This window comes from Panthera leo, chromosome A3 (genome assembly GCF_018350215.1).
Source record: "Panthera leo isolate Ple1 chromosome A3, P.leo_Ple1_pat1.1, whole genome shotgun sequence".
NCBI classification, from domain to species: domain Eukaryota; kingdom Metazoa; phylum Chordata; class Mammalia; order Carnivora; family Felidae; genus Panthera; species Panthera leo.
Genome location: NC_056681.1, coordinates 8333018 through 8340687, shown reverse-complemented (window position 1 = coordinate 8340687; position 7670 = coordinate 8333018).

The window sequence follows — 7670 nt, the reverse complement described above, 5'->3', positions numbered from 1 at the left end:
ACCGTGAGGTCATGACCTGAGCTGAAGTCAGATGCTGAACTGACTGAGCCACCCAGGCACCCCTCTCTTGCTTCTTCCTAATTCACAAAGTTTGTTCCAAAACTTTTGGAACTAAAAATAGATTTTTAAAACTAGTGATTATTGAAGGGAAAGAGTCCAAGCCCTATTTTTTTTTCAATATCTGTGGCTATAAAAGTCAGAGGGAAAATCAGAATGAAGAGGAAGAAACAAGAAGTTAATAAATAACAGGAATGAAAACATCAGTTAATGAAATGGGAAAAAAAAGTTTTGTTCTTTGTAAAGACTGGACATAGGTTTTTATTGAGGTACAGAGAGCATACAAATAAATAATGGTAAGAGTTTCAAAGATCCTACAATTATGGTCGATATTTTTTATTTTTTTAATTAAAAAATTTTTAAAGATTTTATTTCTGAGTAATCTATACACCCAACGTGGGGCTCAAACTCATAACCCCAAGATCAAGAGTCACATGCTCTCCAACTGAGCTTGCTAGGCACACCCCTATGGTAGATATTTTTTAAACTGGAAGGGAATATACTGAGCAATTATAGGCCAAGTTGTCTATAAATTAAAATGACATTGATATTTTTCTCAAAACAAATGTTTGAATTGCTTAAGCTGACCCACGAAGAAAAAAAAAAAATCTGAATAAAGGAGTAACCATTAAAGGAATTAATGTCATGGTCAAAGGTCTCCATCAAGTCCATGTGTATGGGACCTTTGTGGGCAGGGGGTCCTGCTTACAAGGGAGGGTCTTGAGGGACCCCCTTAAGCATGGGGTCTCATGCTTACAAGAGCCCTGTTCTTGGTTTAATGCTTTGCAAGCCGCTATCTTGAAATTATTAATTGTTTGTTTTTTTAACAAGGAACTCCTCATTTTCCTTGCATATTGGACCCTACGATGTATGTAGCCTATCCTGTCCACGCCTATATGGTTTCATAGGTGAGTTTTACAGGTCACTTTTAAGGTACTGACAATGCAAAACTTTTCTGAAAAAGGGGGAAAGAAGGCAACTTACGCAGTTCATTTTAGAAGAGTAGTGTAATTTCATGAACTTCCAAGATCTCCTGATCAGTCACTTGGAAATTAAGGGATAAAATGTGATTTCATCAGCCCTGCCAGAACATGAATAACTACGTAGTCATTCATTACCTAAAGCGTTTGATTTTGACCTATACAATGGAATCGTCCTTTCCTCCGATGAAGTTGTTTTCTGATTTTTTGTTTTCTGGTCCCAACAAGGAACATGCAAGACAAGCTTATCCCAAGTTCATGCTGGGCCAGTTGATGAGTTAACTATTTTAAGCTCTTCCGGCACTTGTAGACTTTTAAAGCCTTAATATGAATTTTTTTCCAGGTCACTTGCTAGTGAACCTTGGAAGGATTTGGCAAGTTTACTTAATGGTCGTCCAAAGTCTGACTCAGCACCTTACTCCGGAAACTCTAAAGAGAAAAAAAAAATGGACTTAGTTTCAGGAATCTCATTAAAAACAAAACGGCAACATATTTGTTTTTTTCTATAGCTCTGATGGAACTACCACCATAACTCCAGAAGGCAGCCCTGAAGCAGTCTTTGTGGCCTTGTGATGTTAATTGCTTGTTTTAATTAATAATCTGCTTCTGTCATTTAATGAAAACCAGAGTCTACTTCAGTGATGTCTCTTCTTGCTCATGTTTTCTTTCTTGCTTTCATGTATTCGTTTCCAAGGAGAGGTGAGATAGCTCCTATGTGGGGCTTTCCTACCTGGAAATTATTTGAGAGCAATGATCTCTGACAATTTCCTGCAATGCAGGTATGTAAAAAAGAACCAATGAAGTCAGGCTTGAAAGGCGGGATGAGCTTGTCCCCTAGTGAATTACAGTGCGGAGAACAGAATTTCAAGGTGGCCATAAGGAACGACTCTTGTCATAGAACAGAATTCCTTTACCCTTAACAGGTATGCAGTTTAATAGATAAGGGTTTAATAGGTATTCGTTGGATAAATGAGTGCATGATGCTGGTTCTGCTAGGACTTATTAAGTTCCTTTTTGAACGTTCCTTTTTAATTTTTTTTTTTAACGTTTATTTATTTTTGAGACAGAGAGAGACAGAGCATGAACAGGGGAGGGTCAGAGAGAGAGGGAGACACAGAATCTGAAACAGGCTCCAGGCTCTGAGCAGTCAGCACAGAGCCCGGTGCGGGGCTCGAACTCACGGACCGCGAGATCGTGACCCGAGCCGAAGTCGGCCGCTTAACCGACTGAGCCGCCCAGGTGCCCCTGAACGTTCCTTTTTAATAGGAGGGCACCCTTGGTTCCCTGCCAGGCTTTCCAACATAGCTGCTTACTCACCAAAACCATTGGTTAGAAGCAAGTTACAGGGCTACCCATGCCCAAGTCACAAATAGGTGATCACCACGAGGTGGGGACCCACGGGCCACCTGAGTTTCTGACCACCACAGTCAGATCTCCTGGGTTCATATCTTGGCCCTGTATCACATCAGTTCCATCGAGCATCAGTACTGTCCAGGCCTCGGCTTCCTCGACTGTAAGATGGAAAATCTACTCATCTCTTCGTCGCCGGCTTATTAAATTCCAGCAATCCCTAATTCCCAGCTACCCTTGTGCCATTTTCATGATTGTTGCCTCATTTGTAGGCCTCATGAAATGTCATTCAATTACTCTCATCCTCTCTTTAAAATTTAAGTCGACTCATTGAAAAAGCAAATTGAACAATACTACTGGAAATATTAAAAGAGAACCAGTATTACCGGAAGATAATTATAAACACACAGATTATCAGTAATGAAAATGATTTGTCTGCCCACCTTCAAAATTCATCACACAACTTGTGAGGAGTATGCCTGCACCCTTAATAAAAGCACTGGGGGGGGGGGGGGGAAATCAATTTAATAGACTTAATACAGTGCCAACCAGAGAGACAGTGCTTATCAAAGGTTAGGTGTTCTTATTAAATATCTGTAGGCTTGGTATCCAGAATATTATTGTGTATAGGATGGATAAATCTCTAACACGGGGTGTGAAATTCTGCGAGCTAATCGTGATTCTCTTCCTGCTGTATCTGGACTCAACTTTCCAATTCTCAATTTTGTATTTTGGGCAGCCACCACCGACCTACTGGTTTTGGCCTCCGAGAGATGTCGCCCGGTGTCACAAAGTCTGGGCAAATGAAACAAGGAGCATTCATTAACAATAAATGAGTTGAGGAAGGAAATCTCCTGATTTAAAAAAAAAAAAAAGCAAATGTAAATGAAAAACAATTACGAGGCACTCATCGTCCTTCAAGGCTGTGCCACCAACTCTTGGCTTTTGACTTCTGGATCTTTTTTTGCTCCTCCTCAATTCACCTTCCTGCTCAGCATGTGCGGAAAGGATCTCACGCTCCTTTTCAATAAAGCAAAACAAATCTGGAGGAAAAGTGTCCACGGTGCAAATCTTCTCGTTAATTCTAAGGCATAGTGTTTGGGAGTTGATGCTACTCGGATGGCCTCAGGTGCAAGGCGTCCTGATGATTAAGAGTTCCACAAATATTTTTTTGCTGATAAAGGGAGGTTCTGCAGGACAGAACAATCATGGACAGCAATAAGTGATTATGTCATTTGGATCAACGTTCAATACAGGAGATTAGGGGAAGTCCAACATATTAGGCTGAACCATAAATGGAGCCTTGGCTTTCAGCCAGAGTTGTTCAACAGGTTTATATGAAATACTTGCTGATAGATTAATGGATTGACCCATTTGCAGGTTCTTTGAGCTCCACGAAGTATGAGGGAATGAGTAAGGCCCATGGAGTCAGGGAGATCAGGATGAGTCTGTTTCCTGCCTACTGGGTTTTTCTTGAGCAAGATGTTTGACTTCTCCAAGCCTATTTAAAAAATGGGAAGATTCCCGGCTCCCCAGCAAGACTGGTGAAGAATAAGGCACAGGAAAGGACCCAGAACGTGCTCTGTAAATGTGAGTTGTTCTAATCAGATCTTTGGGCTTTTTAATATGTCAGTGAAGTCCAAGGAGATTCCCGAAAGACCAAGGGGAAAATGTAGGCGATTCCTAAGATGTGCAAAATGGAGTTAGGAAATGAGGTGTGGCGGGTAATACAGAGGAGGGCTGGCAGGTACGCTGGGGCCTGAAGCACACCCCTGCCTCTGGGGGAGGAGCCCGTCTGCTGATGGCCCTTGTGAGATTGCAGGAGCCCAAGATCAGGCCTCCCGTGGATCCATGGAAGCTAGAAATCCAAAATCATATGTCAAATCTCACAAGGGTCCGACATAAGTGCATCTTAAAATACCTCCTACTATGAGGCGCCTGGGGGGCTCAGTCGGTCGAGCGTCTGACTCTTGATTTCAGCTCAGGTCATGATCTCACAGTTGTGACTTCAAGCCCCATATCGGGCTCTGTGCTGACAGCTCAGAGCCTGGAGCCTGTTTCAGATTCTGTGTCTCCCTCTCTCTCTCTGCCCCTCCCCTGCTCGTGCTCTGTCTCTTCCTCTCTTTCTCTCAAAAATGAATAAGCATTAAAAATTGTTTTTTAAAGGTAAAGAGCAATACAAAGAATTTTCATATACTTTTCACCCAGATCCCTCAAGCATTAGCATTTTACTACTTCTGGTTTTTTTTTCCCCTGGTTTTTTTCCCCACTCTCTCTGTCTCTCTTTACACACACACACACACACACACACACACTTGCGTACACAGAGGAACCTACCTGAAAAGGCTCCCACCAGCCAGATCTGGGACAATTTGAACATCAAAATAAATAATGATAGTGAAAAATTATACTTTATTTAAAAAGTCATAAGCTCACACACGTAAATAAACAAATGAAGAAGAAAAATTCTTCTATATGTTAACTAACTGGAATTTAAGTAAAAATTTAAAACAAAAAAAAAAGAAAAATTCTTCCTAACAAAATACAAATGAATAAAAGTAGATTATTCCAAGATCGATGGAATTAGAATAATCAGTATTTGGCAGCTCTGTCTGGACCAAATGGAATGTGGTTTCCAATATTTAGCACAAAAGCTCCCATGATTAGAGACTATTGGTCTGATGGAATAAACGGTATTCTTTTTTATTGCTCTGAGAATTCTCCATCAGTTTCATGAAAATACTGAACAGAAATAAACACCCCGTAGTACTAATTCCTTGCACTCCCCGTGTCCTAAGCCCTGCTCCATAAGGAGATAAAACTGACCGAATTTGTAGACGCTGTGGTTGTGTCCCATTTTTTCCATCTGGGTCCAGAACATTTTATTTGACGTGCTCTATAAGGAGAGCTTATAAGGGGAGCTGTTTCATTTGTGTTCCTTTGATCCGGAAATATGACTTTGGACACCATTACTGCTCTGTGCCATGCACTGGGCTAGGCACACGTCAAATTTTCCCTTAGAGGAACACTTCTGTATGAGGTGTGTTAGCCTCCGTTGAACAGCTGAGACTCACGGAGGTTAAGCAGATAACCCAAGTCACAGAGGTAGAAGATGGCACCTCTAAAATGGAAACCCAAGTGAGGCTAATAACCTAAGTGCATGTTTCTCCTCCTACACCAACATGGAGTCTACAGGACATGGGACACAGAGGCGTTGCCTCAGAGGGGAGGCACCCTGAGGATTTAGGTTCTCGGATCAAGCAAGCAAGGCCAAAATTGCCTAGAGTTACCTTCACCTCCCTAAAACCATCCCCAAGTTATATTGTAAAGACAAAGTATCGTCTCTTATCCGTCCACACAGCTCGCATTCCCTCCAGGGCTGGAAGACATTTCTGCTCTCTTGGCTGGAAACACCATGAAGTGGTTTGCTCATGTCTACGGTCTAGGTCATGTGAAAATGCACATCCTTGACTCCTCAGGCCGCATACAGGCCCGGAAGACACTCCCACTTTGAGATGTGTATGAGAAATGGGACAGGAGCTGGGTCTCCAGCTCCAACCAGCTCCTCGTGGAGTGAGGTTCTTGGAATCACTTGTGTCGCCTGCTCTCAGTCGGTCCTCCACCCCGGGCGTGGGTAGTTACTCCATCAATAATCTGCCCGTCAGGCGGTCAGTGCCAGTGTGTGGAATCTCCACCACAAACGTCGAGGGAGTCCCTTGATCTCTCCGTTCTCTCCTTCCTTCCTCCCTGTCTTCTCCTTCTCTCTTTTCTTCCCTCTTGCTCTCTCAGAAAATTATCTGGACACCACAAAGTGAGTGGACTGTCTTCTCCATGGTGACATGAGCTGGTTTCTTAGAAACATCCACTAGGCTTTTGCTCAAGCTAAAGAATTGAGCCGGTCTTAAGGGAGACAGAACAGGCACTGAATGGCATGCATGACTGGTGACAATCTTAATACATCGGAGTTACATTTGCCCTGTGACCAGCACCATACTCCACACTGACCACCGGGCCTCAGGGAAGAGGTCTTATGACTTGGCATGAATCCCATCAACAGGTTGAATCTGGGCTTCTGCGGCTACTCTGTGTGGACACCACTAAGAGCTAGAGAGGACATCCCCACGGTGCGGCCTGGGAGTTGTTCCCACAGATCAAACCAGCCATGCTGTAAGCTACAAGCCCAGAGCTCCCCAGAGGATCAGGAAGCTGGAACGTTCCCCAAGCTGCACTGCCTTCGGCTCCTTTTCCTCCCCTTCTGCCCTCAGTCTCTCACAAGTACCTTCTGGAATCACGTCCTTAATGAATCCCGATGCCAGGGTCAGCCTCTGGGGCATCTTAGTCATGAAGGAAGGCTTCCTCTAGGAAGCTTGAGCTGATCTCTGGTGCGTAGGAGAAGAGCAGGTAAAGAATGTGCCAGGAGGGAAGATGGTAGGCGGAGGGACCGCAGGTGCAAAACCCTGTGGGCCGATAGTGTTGAAGGAATCAAGGAAACTGGCAGAAGCCAGTGTGGAGGGGTCCGGAGGCATCTGGGTGCGGGCGACGTGGGCTGGGGCCTGTGGTTCAGAGAGGCCAAATATGCCAGGACACTGACGTCTGGCTTAAGAAACTGGATCCTTTCATAGAAGCAATGGAACACCACAGAAGCAGGGATAAGACAAAATCGGGTTTGGGGTTTGAGAAGGCTAATACAGCCAGTGGACAAAGAACAGACTGGAGAGCAGCTGGGAGGGTCTGCACTCATCCGGAGGGAGGTGGTGGTTCAGACAGAACTAAGTGGACTCGGGGCGCCTGGGTGGCTCAGCAGGTTGAGGGTCCCATTTCAGCTCAGGTCATGATCTCACGGTTTGTGAGTTCAAGCCTCGTGTCGATCTCTGACAGCTGACAGCTCAGAGCCCGGAGCCTGCTTCAGATTCCGCGTCTCCCTCTTCTCGCCCCCTCTCCCCACTTGTGCGCTCTCTCTCTCTTTCAAAAATAAATAAACATTAAAAAAAAAGAGAACTAGATGGACTTGAAAAATATTTAAGCAGCAAAAAAATGGAAAACTGTTTTGCCATTCAAATGATTATCTTTCTGTAAAACTGTTCTGGACGAGTCCAGCTGTTTATAAGAGTAGATTTTGTGATACGGGGCTTGTAAAATGGACACACTGAGAAAATTTCCTAGTAAGACAACAGATGCAATGAAGAGGAAACATTTTTGGAATATTTGGAAACTTTTATTCTGATTTTCAGGGAGTTCAATGAAGATCTACAGATGAGATCTGATGACATGTGGATTTAGAAT